Here is a 14,251-nt window from a genome sequence, read left to right as displayed (position 1 = left end):
ATTAGCCAGCTGTCAAAAGCCCACAGATAAACTAGTCTCCCCCTTTCAAAACTATCAGTTGTTAACAGCTCCTCAGCTAGTGCTGGGGCCTTTGGAGATGATTCCTCATTCCTGCTGGAAACTTGACTATCTAGATCTTGTACAAGTCTAATGCAAGACACACAGTTGCTTTGAGTTGATGTGAGTATGAGTATGTCCTGTCCCATAAGGCATTGCAGTGTACTCCTCTCCAGTTTCAGGCTCTTACGTTTTTTCTCACCATTTTTCCTCTTTGTTTCATGAGTGTTCTGTAGTGGGAGGTTAAGACATTAGCAATCCACAGATGAGTATGCCTAGTAGCTTATTCTCATCATGCTAACTAATTATGAGTTTATGCATCTACCACTAGACTCTGCAAAATGTATCCTCTGACCAAAGCTGAGAGTAGAACAAACCTTCTTGTCACTTGTGTTCTACCACCTCTCAACATATACTTTATTTAATTTTAAGATCATGAAGGATGCATGTGCCAGTTAAAGAAGGCACCAAGGGGAAGTCAGAAGGGAGAGACAGGGAGTCAATGAGGAGGCCTGGGCTACCTATGGGGTCCTGAGCAGTGGACCAGTGTTTATCCCTCGAATACTAACAGACACATGTGTCCATAACACAAAGAGGGTTGGTCTCTCTGCCTGGACTCTTAGGGAAGTGCCTGGATCCTACCCTGAGTGAAATGATAGACTCTAGATATCCCCTATGCGGAAGGAGTTGGCAATAGGGTGGGAGGATGGGGGGCATGATGGGGGGTATGGGAGGAGGGTAGGGAGAGGGAACTGAGATTGACATGTAAAACAAGCTATTTAAAATTAAAAAATCTTAAAAAAAATAAAAAAGAGAGACAGCAGGAGGAGGGAGGAGAGGCACAGAAGTCAGAGGATGAAAGGACACACAGAGAAAAGACCATGACAAGGCGGGGTTGAATGATGGAGCTACATGTAGCAGGAGTTCTAATAGGTCTTAATAGTAAAAGCCCAGAGTCCAGTATCAGGGGGAGAAAGAAGAAGGATCAGAGAAGCGTGGCAGCCAGCCACTAGAGTTCTTGCCGCTATGATATCCTTAGACTGAAGAGACTGAGCTCCTGTCTCCTCCTACTTAATCACTTCCTGTCTGTCTGTACAGACCTCCAGACCTCTAGGGTTACCTAGTGGCTAGTTCTGCCCTCTGATCTTCAGGCAAGCTTTATTTGTACAAACAAGATAGGACCACAGCTACAAGCCAAGGTTTTTCTGCAACTATGAAGTTCCACAAGCTGTGAGAGAGGTGTAGAGTATTTCTTTCCTAAGTTCCTGTTAAGGACACATGACCCAGAAGACACCTTGATTCCAAACACTTGCCTCTAGAACTATGAAACAATAAATGTCTGTTGTATTAAGCCCTCCAAAAAATGGTGATTGGCTGTCAAGATTGAACCAGAGTAGGCCACTGCAAGATATGCTCATGTTGACCTAGGTGTGTGATAAGCTGACCTTACATCCATTCATGAACTGTTTTCCTGATCTGAGGTTTTTTGGTTGCTTTAAAAGATGCCTGTCCTGTGACAATAAATGAGTTCCTGCTTGACTAGACTCCCTGCTGCTTCTGATTCTTGCCTGGACCTGGGAGGCTGATGAACAGGCAAGAGGCATAATTAGCTTTCCTTCTTTCTCAAACTGAGCTCAGCCTTCTGTGGTTGGCATAAGACCCTAAAAGATCATAGGTTAATGTAAAGCTTTTTTTCATAGTCCGTCATGTTAGAATTCACTCATCACTGCTTCATTCTATAGACCCACCCCCCCAGTAAGTGGAACTATCAATACCGCATATTCTCCCTCAATGATTGAATTTTAAATATATAAATGTTTCTGCATCATCATTTGCAGTTTGATGAAAAGATACATGGAGGAATATTCTTTACAAAATCACTGATATAAGGGAAAAAGTACATGTGATTTGTCAATATTTGTATTTTAGATGGTTAAACCTCTGAGGAAAGACATGATAATATTTTAATTTGAACACTATTTGCATAATAGAATTTGTCCTTTAAATGGTGGAAGGATGATAGGGAATAGGAAATTTACTATGAATTTTCATCGATTCAATGACTCTGTATTAGTTACTGAAGCCATGCATCAAACACCACTTGACAAACAAAGGTTCACTTATGCACATCGTTTACAGTGTTGTAATTCAATGAAATGAGGAAGTCATGGCAGTAAATTAGTAGAAGGAGTGAAGACTGTGGGATTGGAGAAGTCCATGCTGTGGGAGACCTGAAAGCTGAGCAGGCAGAAACTAAGCATTTGGCTTAATTGTCAAAGGAACAGCTCTAGATCTAATATACAGGGCATTCCTCACTTTTAGAGATCCCACAGGACTGCCAAAATGGCATCACCATTATTTAAAAAAAGCATTTTCTACTTGTGAAGCTAGACTTTTCACAAATAACTCATTACATTCCATACATAAGATCATAGAAATCTCATAAGGTAAACTGCATTTAGTGCAACATGCAGTGTCCCAGTATGATTAACAACTCCAACAATGTAAGAAAGTCTGAGGTTCAAAGTGTCTTTTGGGGCTCAAAGTATTGATCCTTTAAAAAATCAAAATGAATGTTGAGTCTTTACACAATACAATATCACAGATTAGATTAGACCGGCATTTTAAAATGAAATTATAGGTGACAGTAAGGAAAGTCTTGTCCAAAGCAATGAGAAATACCAATGGGAACACTCCAAATAATGTCATTCAATGTCGAGGAGGTGGGGAATGTGATTGCAAGAAATGGACTCCAAGAGGCATACTTGGAACCTTTTCAGCCTTCCCTTCAGCCTTCCACCTGGCCTCTCTCCCAGGCTTGGTGCACTTGTTCACTGCAGCCTTCCTTACAAATATCCCACATTCCTGCACCTCCAGCATTCTAACGTGACCATGGCAACTGCAACCTGACCCTCATGCATAGCCTATCTTGGAGCTGTCAGCACGGAAACCTATTATATGTTATCTGAACAACACTGGCTTTATTCGATATAGTTATACTTGTCTTAATGTCAACCTAACTTTTGCTGATTTGGCAGAGAGGCTCATTGGGGTGCAAAAACTTTTCAGCAGTAAACCAAACAGATACTGTCCTCCTCAAAGGTCACTATGATTCCTCATGGCAAAATGAATGGAGGTAGAACACTGACATTCTGCATGTTTGAACACTATGGCAGCACAAGCAAGACCTGATCTGATGCCGACTTGAGCAGTGGCTGGGAACTTAGACAACAGCTGTAGTGGCTTTTGAGTGCTGGGGATGTAGAAAATTCAGAAAAACACTGACAAGTTCTGAAGAGTTGATTTTGCCATATTTTTTTTTTACTTAAGACCTCGCTCATGGGTAACAAACAAACGAAGCAACATAAGCAGTCTTCTCCTCTGGAGTGCCTCTTAGAAATCTTAAAACCCATTTTCTTAATCCTTTTCATTAAGGCATCCAGACTCACTTATCTCAGTGCTACCAAATGGTTCTCTAGAACCTGATATTTTATGGGACCTTTATAGTCACTGCCAGTGTTCTTGTCCATGGAAGGAGTTACCCTAGGTCCAAGCTTTTCTCTATGTCTCTGCTAAGCATTCTCTTCAGCATTCTCTTTCTTCTTCTAAATCTCATTCTTCTAGCTTTGAAAGCTAAACCTTAGGAAAGCTCCCACTGGTCCCAGAGGCTTCTTGTCACTTCCCATTGAGGCTAAGCCTACCTTAGGTCAGGAAGCAACTTCCACACAGGAATGTCCTGTTTGGTCTCTCCTGTTCATTCAGCTTCAAATGACAAATTCCTGTTTTGCATCCAGCTGGCCTTCTATCATATTTCTTGTCCTCACAGATGCCAACAGCTCTTCATTGCCTGGCTTAAGTTAACGTGTGCTCGGGACACTATAAAAGCTGTTCTTTTTTTTCCCCACTAATGATGTTAGTGATTTTTGATTTTTTACTGCTCAGAACCACAACCCGGCACTGGCCACTCATTCATTTCTTAGAGCTACAGGTGTTTCACTCGTGGAGAAAAATGGCCACTTTTGCCAGCAGACAGGTATGTGCCTATGGAGGCTGCCATCTTGGCAACTTAAACATGCAGCCTAACTTGGAAACGTGTTTACTGACACTGCCATGTTTACCTCATGACCTAGCTGTAGGCACGGCCACGCAGTCCAGCCAGTTTCTGCTGGCAAAGCCTGCTGACACATACAATTCATTTACTTTTTGTCTCTTTTGCACTTTTATTTTTGCCTCTCATTTCTTCTTTCACTGACTTGGTTTTACATGGCTTGTTTATGAAATACTGTGCCTTTCATGGTCCCCTGTTCTATCTACAAGGGATCTGTCTTCTCATCACTGACTGTCTCTTTAAACCTGTCTGCCTGCTACAACCTGCGAATCAGAATTTACACTCTGGTTCCCGCCTTTACCTGTTTGATATATCTACTTATCTCTGTCAACTGAAATTTAATTGTTATGTTTAAAGGTATAAAGGTCTATTTCAAATTAACAGAATATTTATACTACCCAGTCATTCCTGTAAACAGTTTACAAACCCAAAGCTTCCATCACATATGTACTTAAGACAATCACTAAAGATAAAATTTAAATACTAGAGGGTTAGTAGGTGTGGTGCCCTGTAAGATAATAGCCCCCAAAGAAAGTAGCACTATTAGGAGGTTTGGCTTTGTTGTAAGTGTGGTCTTGTTGGAGGAAGTATCATTTTGGAGATGGGCTTTGAGATATCAAATTTGCTCAATCCACACACAGTGTGTCAGGCCATATCCTGTTGCCTGTGGCCCTAGATGTAAGAATTCTCAGCTACTTTTCCAGCACCAAGTCTGCCTGCACAACACCATGTCCCACCATGATAACAGATTTAATCTCTGAACTCAAAGCCACCACAATTAATGTTTTCTTGTACAAGCGTTGCTCTGTTATGACGTCTTTTCACAGCAATAGAAACCCTAAGACAACAGGATTACAAAGAACTCCACCTAGTCTATTCCTCAGATTTGAGAAAAAAATACTAATACACCGGTCTTCTACAGACAACAGTGGGTCCTGCAAGTTTCAGCATAATTGCCCTGTCATATGTTATCCATGACAATATTTCGTTCTTCTAGTCTTGCTGGCCCCTCTTCTGTGATGGTTTTGAGCCTTTGGGGAAGGGGTGATATAGAGGTTCTATTTGAGACTGAGTATTCTGGAGTCTCAGAATGTTGAGTCTGTATTAACTAGTCCATTGCAAAAGGAAGCTTCTCTGAGGAGGCTTGAGGGATGAACTAACATAATAACAATACCAAGCATTTAGAACAGACCTTTGAGTTTAAAGCTGAACATACCCTGATCCTCGTACAGTTCTGGGTGAGAGCAAAGTTTATGACGTGTCTATACTTGGTATCATTCTCAGTGCAGCTGACATCCAAATGAACTGTAATTCATGCCATAATTCTAAAAGACAAATCATCACAGTGCAGGAATTGGGAACCAGGAAGATAATATCTAGAATCTCCAAAGTAAAAATGTGATGTAAATTGTTTCCACTAACTTCCAGGAATAAGATCCAAACTTCGCACTTGTGTACTTCAAAGACAAACTGGAAAGATAACTAGGTAGGTAAAAATGCTCCCCCATCTTCAGAAGGCCAGAGTTCAAACCATAGCACCTACATTTTTGTCTCAAAACTGCCTGTAACTCCAGCTCGGTGGTATCTGATGTGCTCCCCAAGCTTCCACAGACACCTCCATGCAAGCACATAGAGATCCAAATATACACACAGAAATAATAAACTTCTAAACCTGAAGATTTTGCATATTAACTGTTGGTTACTATCCATTTGCTATAAATAACAACAAAGACGTTTGTCCATTAACACAATATTGTAATTTTAATAATCTAAAGAAATAGCTATTAACTTGTGGGTAGCAATCACAAAGTGGATCATATACCCTACTTATCAGATATATATACATATTTTATAATTCATAGCTGCAGGAAATTTAGTTATGAAGTAGCAATGAAACTTTATTGTTTCAGGTCATCAAAACATGAACTGGTCTAAAGAGTTATAGCATTAAGGACGTCGAGAACCATTGTATAATTAGATTTTTTTTTACTTTTAAAAACATATTTACTTTACGGATATGTGTGTAACACTGTGTGCATGTGTACCATGTGTGTACAAAACATGGAGCTCAAGAGGGCATCAGATCCCAGGGAACCATACTTGCATGTGATTGGGATTTGCTATGTGATTCCCTGCAAAAGCAATGAATAAATGTTGTTTATTTAAATTAGAAACAAGCTTGTTTGAATACACTTAATCTGAGCTATTTCTCCAGTCCTTTTACTTTTTTCAAGAACTAGAAATAAAATTCTTCCTAGTTCAGTTGAGCTTTTCTAATAGAAATAACTGACATTTCCCCAACCTAATAACTCATCTTCCACTTAAGTGATACAATTATTGCAGTGCACATTTCTTCTTTAACCTAACAGAATCCCTACTCTTTAATTTTCTTTCAAACTAACTCTGTGTGCACATGAGTAATGTTGCCTGTGGAGGTCCCCAGAGGGCACTAGATGCCTGGGAGCTAGAGTTAAAGGTACCTGTGAGGGCCTGGTGTGGGTTCAGGCTAACTTGTATCTTCTGTAAGAGCCACAATGTTATCTACTGCTGACCTGCTGCTACAGCCTCAACCTGTTTTGTGTTCTGACTAGAAAAGTGTTGACAATTTGTTATTCTTCCACTATAGAGTAAAAGCTCAGACAGGCATATGCTTTTCTCTGCCAACTCCCTTCAACACCATTAAATTTATGATTGCAGTTGTGTAAAATGACAATAAATTGAAGTTTTATTTTGAATAACTTGTTTGCAATTTAGTTTTGGAGAGTAGGTATAGATATGTCTATTCCAGACTCTATCAAGTTTTTTAACATTCATTTTGCTCCGAGTTTTATGATGTGGGGAAACTCAAAAGGACAGTGTTCTAAAATCATTGCATTGCTGTGATAAAACATTGATCAAAAGCAACATGGGGCCGGGCGGTGGTGGCGCACACCTTTAATCCCAGCACTCGGGAGGCAGAGGCAGGCAGATCTTTGTGAGTTCGAGGCCGGGCTGGACCGACAGCTTCCAAAACAATACCGAGAAACCCTGTCTCATAAAATCAAAAAAAAAAAAAAAGAAAAAAAAAGCAACATGGGGAGGGAGGGTTTATTGGACTTGGGGGTCACTCATCATGGAATGTTGAGGCAGGAACTGAAGTAGACACCTTGGAAGAAGATGCTTACTCGATTGCTCCCTGTGGCTTTCTCCACATGGCTTGCTCAGATTCCTTTTTTATACATGCCAGAGTAGCTTCCCCAAGGATGGCCCCACCTAGGGTGGGGAGGGACCTCCTCCAGTCAATCTTATGGGGGCATTTTCTCAATTGAGATTTCCTGGTCCCAGAAATTTGCTTCCCTATGACAAAATAAAAATAAAAATAAAAACACACACACAAATAAAAAAACAAGGAGAGATTTTTGAAGTATCAGTAGCTAACACTAAGAGTTCTTAAAATGTTTACAGTTTTCCAACCTGACTGTTGGGAAGTGGTGGTGCAAGCCTTTACTCCAATCACTGTGGCAGGTAGATATCTAAGTTCTAGGTCAGCCTGTCTACAGAGTGAGGTCCAGGACAGCCAGGGTTACACTGAGAAACCCTCTCTGGGATGGAGGGGAATCAACAGATTTCCATCCAGGGGAAAAAAACAGCCTTCACATCTTCTCCTGATAGACTTTGTCAAAGGCTTCACTGAATTCACAGTGAATTGTCTCTTAGAGTCCCCACAAATGCGTGTCACACACAGAAGGAAAGCACCAGGAAAATGAGCAAAATACACACATGAGCAGCTAAGCCTGTCACACTCTCACCACATCAATCCAATTGCTGTTTTATCAAGACTACGATGAGTCATCCTATATCTTTCTACTTCATACCAACTGTCAAAGCTACATTATCACAAAAGGGACAGGACTTGAGATGATTTCAGTTTAATGGCTGTGAGCACCAGAAATGTCCTGTGGAAAATCCTAATCTTGAAGCTTTGAATGAAAAACTGAGAAAGTTCTCATAATCTCAGTCTCATCCCCATATGCGAACCACTGCAACCACGTGCGTGAGAGAGTGGCAGGTTATAGAATTGGTAACAAAAGTTTTTGTCTTTAAACTATATTTTCAACATAGGTTCATTAAAGTTGAAGGAATTTTTACACAATGCTATAATCAGAAAAAAATTCTCCAATCCCCCTCTCAGAGAAACAGATGCATTCTAAGTGAACGTTCTCCTAGAGGAATTTTTTTGTAAGCCTTTCCCACTGAAATCCATTGGCAGACCACCACCGCAAAAACACCTCCTAATATTACTGCTTTTTTGCTCAATATGAATTATGAAGTCCCTCCACCCAGAAATAAAATTCTTAACATTAACTCTACCATCTACCACGGCACTAGCAGATGTATTCAGACATAACAACAAAAAATTCAAAAGGTTCACACAGAACTTAGATTGATTAGAACAGCTCCTATTTAACACATAATTGTGAGGTATCATGCATACATAGGTAAAATGAACTTGGTTAATTGAATTTAAAACAAATCCAGTGTAATTACAGTCAGACCAAGACAGACACCGAAATCATGTTCCCTTTACTCCATGGCAACTCTGTCCTAAGAAAATGCCATATCTAGAAAGAAGCCAAGAGGGCAGAAGGCGGCCTCCCTGCCCTTGGGCCGGGCACTGGGCGCTGGGCTGGGGTCCTTCCCAGGGCAGTGAACTCCAGCAGGATTTTTTTGCCTCTGCCTCAGCATTGAGGGGGGTGCGCCAGGAAGGAGGTGGCAGGAAGCACAACAGATCTAGCTGGGGATGCGCTGGGACCCAGGAGTCCTTGAGGGCTGCATGATGAGACCTCAGAGGGAGCCAGAGGGGTGGGGGGCCCAGGGCCCCCATGAGCACAGACCTCCCTGTCGACGGGGGGGCCATGTTCCTCTGGCCCGCGGGCTCTTTGGGCCACAGGGACATCCCGCCTTTGGGACCAGTGCCCCTACAGTGCGCGACCCCCAAGGCTGCTCCATGGAGACTCTGTGTCCTCCTCCCTGCCTGGCAGCGCCCGCATCTCCGCCCACGCCCCGGAAGCCATGTCGGAGGACCCCGGAGTTCTTCCCTCTGTGCCCTAGCCTTCTGCACCCTTGCCAAACCCCGGCCATCCGCCCTAGGCCTGGGGCCTGGAGAGATGGCGCCTCGGACCCCGGTGCTGCTGGGGCCCTGGGCCCCACCATGCACCGGCGGCCGGGCCGCGGACAGCCTTAAGCACCTCGGGGGACAGGCCAGGCGACCGAGCGACATGAGCTCCGCGGCCCGCGAGGATGCAGACATCTCGGTGTGCCCAGGAGGTGGAGAGGAGGAAGAGGGCAGAGGCAGCTTCCAGAACTTCGGCGCCGGTTCCTGTGCACCTCCCGGCCGCTGCCCTGCTTCCCTGAGTCCTCAGGAATCTCCGACCAGCTCCGCCTGTCGCCGCCCAGGCCAGCCCAGGGTCTGGAGTCCCAGCCTGAGGCTGCTAGCAGTCCACCCCATTAACCCAGCTCCCGGCCTCCGCCGCCACCTGCGGGCCTCTCCCGGGAACCTGATTCTTCAGAGCAGCCTGCACCAGGATCTGTGGCTGCAGTGGGTGGAATCCCTGTCCAGGCAGCGCCGGCAGCCCACCCCAATGCTCCCCACCTCCAGCACCTTCAGCCTCCTGGACTGCTTTCCTTGTCCCCCAGCCCTGGTGGTGGAAGAGGATGGAGACTTAGGGCCAGCTTCCTGGCTTTGCAAAGCCTCTCCCTGCCCACCCGCTGTGGAGGTGGCAGATGGGAGAGTCCCCTGTCCCAGAGCCCCAGGGCCTGAAATCCTAGTGTATCAACTTGGAAATCAACTTGGAAGAACTCTGAGCATTTGACCTGTTCTACCCCGGAGCAAATTGGGTCCCCGGGAAGAGTGAAGACTCCAGGAGGGTGTCTTGAGTCTCAGATTTGTCTGTAATTTTTATTTTTCTTTTCGTTTAATGGAGTATGTCTAGTGACCTCAAATGACAGTTATCTTCAAGCATCTGAAAGGTCGGGGTGATATTCCCTTCTCATCTTTGCGGAGGAATCAAGGGCTGGCGTCCGGAAAAGCCTTAACTGCAGAAGGTTGCATGGCCAGGTCCATCTCTGCCATCAGCGGGTGGCCAGGGGAGCAAAGTGGTTACTGCCAAGAGACAAAAAGAAAGGGACAGAGGGACTTTGGTGATGGAAAAGCTGGTTGTTTCTATGTTTGAGGGCCACTTTAGGGATGTGAGAGTTGTGGTGGGGTGGGAAAGTGACAGCTCCTGGGGGCATTCCCCACCCCCATGGGTCAGACCTTTAACCCTTTACACACCCCTCCTTTTCTGTTCCTAGCCCTACCTCTCCCCAAGTTCAGGTGATTCTCCCATTAGAGAGCTCCAGTCTCGGCCAGACTTTGTCCAGTTTTGGAGTTTCCCTTTGCAGTAGGGTTTGATGGGTGAAAGAGATCTCCAGCCCCTCTCCTCCTCCTCCCATAAAGAGGACAGGGCAGAGGGCCCAGTGGTATGGCCCAAGGCTGGTTTTGCCTGGGGAAGGGGTCAAAAATTCCCTGGGAAAATAATGGAAGGTGGAAGAAATCAATAAAATCAGACCAAACAAGAAAAAAAAAAGAAAATAACACATTTAAATGCATGCTTCCTATCATTGACATTTCTCTCTCTATAATCATTTTTAAACTTCCAAAACTGAAATTCTATCAGCTAATAAGACCCATTCCCTATTAACCATTAGTCTACATTCTATCCTATTCCAGTGTTTGTGTTTTATTTATTGCTTTAGAGACAGGGTCTCACTATGTAGGTCTGGCTGGCCTGTAACTTGCTATGTACACCAGTCTGACTTCAAACTGAGATTTCCCTCTTGACTTGTAATCTCTGCTGGAATTAATGGTGTGTGATACCACACCCAGTCATGTCATTCTTTAAAATTGGTACATATTTTTGCATGTACTAATGAGACTCTGGGAATGTTTTCATAGTAGCATATATTGTACTTTATCCTGTTCCACACTGCACCACCCAGTTTTACTCTGGTCTTCTCTCTACTGTTAGAACCTTACATTTCCCTAGGCAATTTTCCCCTTCTTTTATAACATACACATAGATACATTGTCATAAAGATATATTTTCTATATAAATATAACATGATATATTAATTGTACATTTAGTATTTTTAAATTAATTTTATTTAAATTAAAAACCATCTTATTTTACATACCAATCCCAGTTCCCTCTATTCCCGTCATCGCATTCCCCTCACCAAAACCCCATCCTCATTTCAGGTAATGAGAGGCCTTCCATGGAGGATAATCAAAGTCTGTCACATAATTTGGGGCAGGGCTTAGGCCTTAACCTTTGTATCTAGGCTGAGAGAGTATCCTTCCATAGGGAATGGGCTCCCAAAGTCCAGTCATGCACTAGAGATAAATACTGGGTCCAATTCCAGAGGTTCCATTGAAAGTCCAGGACTCCCAAATGACAGCAATGTTCAGTGGGCCTGGTTTGATCCTATGCTGGGTCCCTGCTTCAAGACTGGGGTCCCTGACCCAATTGCTCAGGTCAGTTGTTTCTTTGGGTTTCCATGGCATGGTCTTGACCCCTTTGATCCTCATGCTTCCCTCTCTGCAGCTGGATTCCAAGAGTTTGTCTCAGTGCTTAGCTGAGAATCTTGGCTTCTGCCTTCATCACTTATTTGGTGAAGGCTCTATGAAGGCATTTAAGGTAGTCATCACTCTCATTATAGGGGAAGGACATTTAAGACAGCCTCTTCACTATTGCTTAGATTCTTAATTGGGTCATCCTTGTGGATCCCTTGAGATTTACCTAGTGTCAGATTTCTCTGTAAACCTATAATGGCTCCCTCTATTGATGTGTCTCTTTTCTTGCTCTCCTTCTCTGTTTTTCCCCCTACCTGACATTTCTGATCCCTTATGTTCTCTTCCCCCTCCCCTTCTTCCTTCTTCTTTTTCCTCTCTCCCCCCTCCCCCATGCTCCCAATTTGCTCAGGAGATTTTGTCCCATTTCTAGGGGTCCATGTATGTCTCTCTTAGGGTCCTTCTTGTTTCTTAGCTTCTCTGAGGTTGTGGATTGTAGGCTGGCTATCCTTTGCTCTATGTCTAATATTCACTTATGAGTGAGTACATACCATATTACAAAATGAAGACAAACATCCGAAGAAGTCACAGGTTCTCACTAGGCAGCTCTGGCTGGTCTGGATCTCACTAGGTAGAGCAGGCTGGCCTCAAACTCAGAAGTCCACAAACCCTGTTTCCAAAATAGTTAAAATTTCAGCATACATTTTAATATCACTCCAAAGATAATCTGAATTTACTTAGACAGAAGTGAATACACACATGAGAGAAATTGAAAGATGTTATACACAGCAAAATACTGAAAGGAGCTCATTTTCCATTCCTATAGAGATATTATACAGATACAGCATATAAAATATATAGAATACATGCAGTTGTATAAAGATAAATGTGCGAACTGAGTTTTGGATGAAAACATGGCAGTCCTTCCATCAAAACAGAAAGGGAATCCTGCCTTTGACAATGTCATCACCTAGAATTCATTCCCAAGTAACAACTGCATGCTCAAAATTACATTTCAATAAATGAACACTCCAGAATTTTAAAAGACCCAAATTTAAGTACTCAAAAATATGAGAATAATCAAATAAAGGTTCAACGAATTCATACAATTAAATATACTGGAAAGGAAAAGTTGACTGCGGCCCAAAGGGAACTCTTTCCTGCTGCACAAAAGGCCTTCTGACTTCTGTCAGAGACCAAAGGGGGTCCTTAATATTCTAGATCATCACCACTGTGTATCTCTCAATCTCTGGTAGGAGAATGAAGTCTCACAAGTTTACTTGTTGACTAAAACTTTTTATTGTATACTAACACTCACAATAGCACTGTTCACTGTAAGCTAAGAGCTGGGAAGGGCTAAATACCCATCAGAGGGTAAGTAAATCAGCATATTGTATTACAACACATAGGTATTATTTGTCCTCACAGGGAAGGAAGTGTGGCCATGTGCTAGCATGGCCAGACCTATAAAGATTATGGTAAATGAAAATCATCTATTTATAAATTATCATATTATACTCATTAGAGTTACTCAGATCCAATATCGAAGTTCTGGAAAGTAGAATATAGAGAGTGAATGAAGAGGAGAATAGCAAGCTGGTTTCTGAAATCTTCTGGAAGGTTAAGGATCTCCCACAGATGTCTCAAATGCCTGATGCTCAAACAGCTTTACCCCCACACTGCATCCTACAATCCTCAAACAAGAGCCCTCCCTGGACACATCACACTGACTTTAGCTTCTAGCTCATTATCATTTCAAGCCATGGACCTCAGTGGTGCTGCCAACACCTGCCTCATTTCTCATTGAGGACAACCCCTGGCTCAGTCCACCTATTATCAATGCCTTGTGGTAAACAGAGAGAAAGGTTGAAGGCAAAATGAAATGGCTAGGATTTCCAAGAACTTCTAGGCACCAAAAATCTAACTTCAAAGCCAAGCAGCCAAATTACCATAGACCAGGTTTTATACTTCATTCACTTTCTCCCAAATAACTGCATTGCTTTCATTCCTCTGCCAGGTTCCCTTCATCTCACATTCAGAACCGGCACACACACCAAGTCTCAGGAACAGACCTTTGAGTTTTCATGGTCCCTCCTTCCATCCTTAATACTCCAATATCCACTGCTTCCAAATCTCTAAGCCTTCAATTAACATATTCAAGGTGTGGTTTCATGGAACCCAGATAGGCCTCACACTCACCATGGATCTGAGGATAGCCCTGAACTTCTGGACCTGCAGAGTCTGCCTCCCAAGTGCTAGGATCAGAATATTGCCAGTTTGATAAGACGCTGAGGAAGGAAACCCAGACTTGATACCTGCCAGGCAAGCACCAACTAAGGTACCCATGGCACAGGTAGTGGCTATACTACCTCCAGAGGAAGGAAGAGACTGTATCTGTCATGAAGTCAGAAACAGGTAGAATGTCAGAACCATGAACTTGGGATTCCTAGGGAAGACTAAGTGAAAATACTTCACAGTTGCATCCAGTCCTGAAA

At 43.1% G+C, this 14,251-nt stretch overlaps 1 long non-coding RNA gene and 1 pseudogene across 1 annotated transcript; one reads left to right on the top strand and one right to left on the bottom strand.

Moving 5' to 3' along the window:
* Positions 1-9,152: 9,152 nt before the first annotated feature.
* On the top strand, positions 9,153-9,965 carry LOC121136288 (annotated as a pseudogene).
* Positions 9,966-10,087: 122 nt separating this feature from the next.
* Positions 10,088-12,421, bottom strand: LOC121136293. The gene is made up of 3 exons (XR_005873437.1): positions 12,308-12,421; positions 10,505-10,712; positions 10,088-10,307 (listed from the first exon to the last, which is right to left on the bottom strand). It is a non-coding gene; the product is annotated as an uncharacterized LOC121136293 (long non-coding RNA).
* Between the last annotated feature and the right edge of the window lie 1,830 nt (positions 12,422-14,251).

This window comes from Mesocricetus auratus, unplaced genomic scaffold (assembly GCF_017639785.1).
Source record: "Mesocricetus auratus isolate SY011 unplaced genomic scaffold, BCM_Maur_2.0 Super-Scaffold_100057, whole genome shotgun sequence".
NCBI classification, from domain to species: domain Eukaryota; kingdom Metazoa; phylum Chordata; class Mammalia; order Rodentia; family Cricetidae; genus Mesocricetus; species Mesocricetus auratus.
The sequence above is the reverse complement of the archived record's forward strand: the minus strand, read 5'-3'. Positions and strand labels throughout refer to the sequence as shown.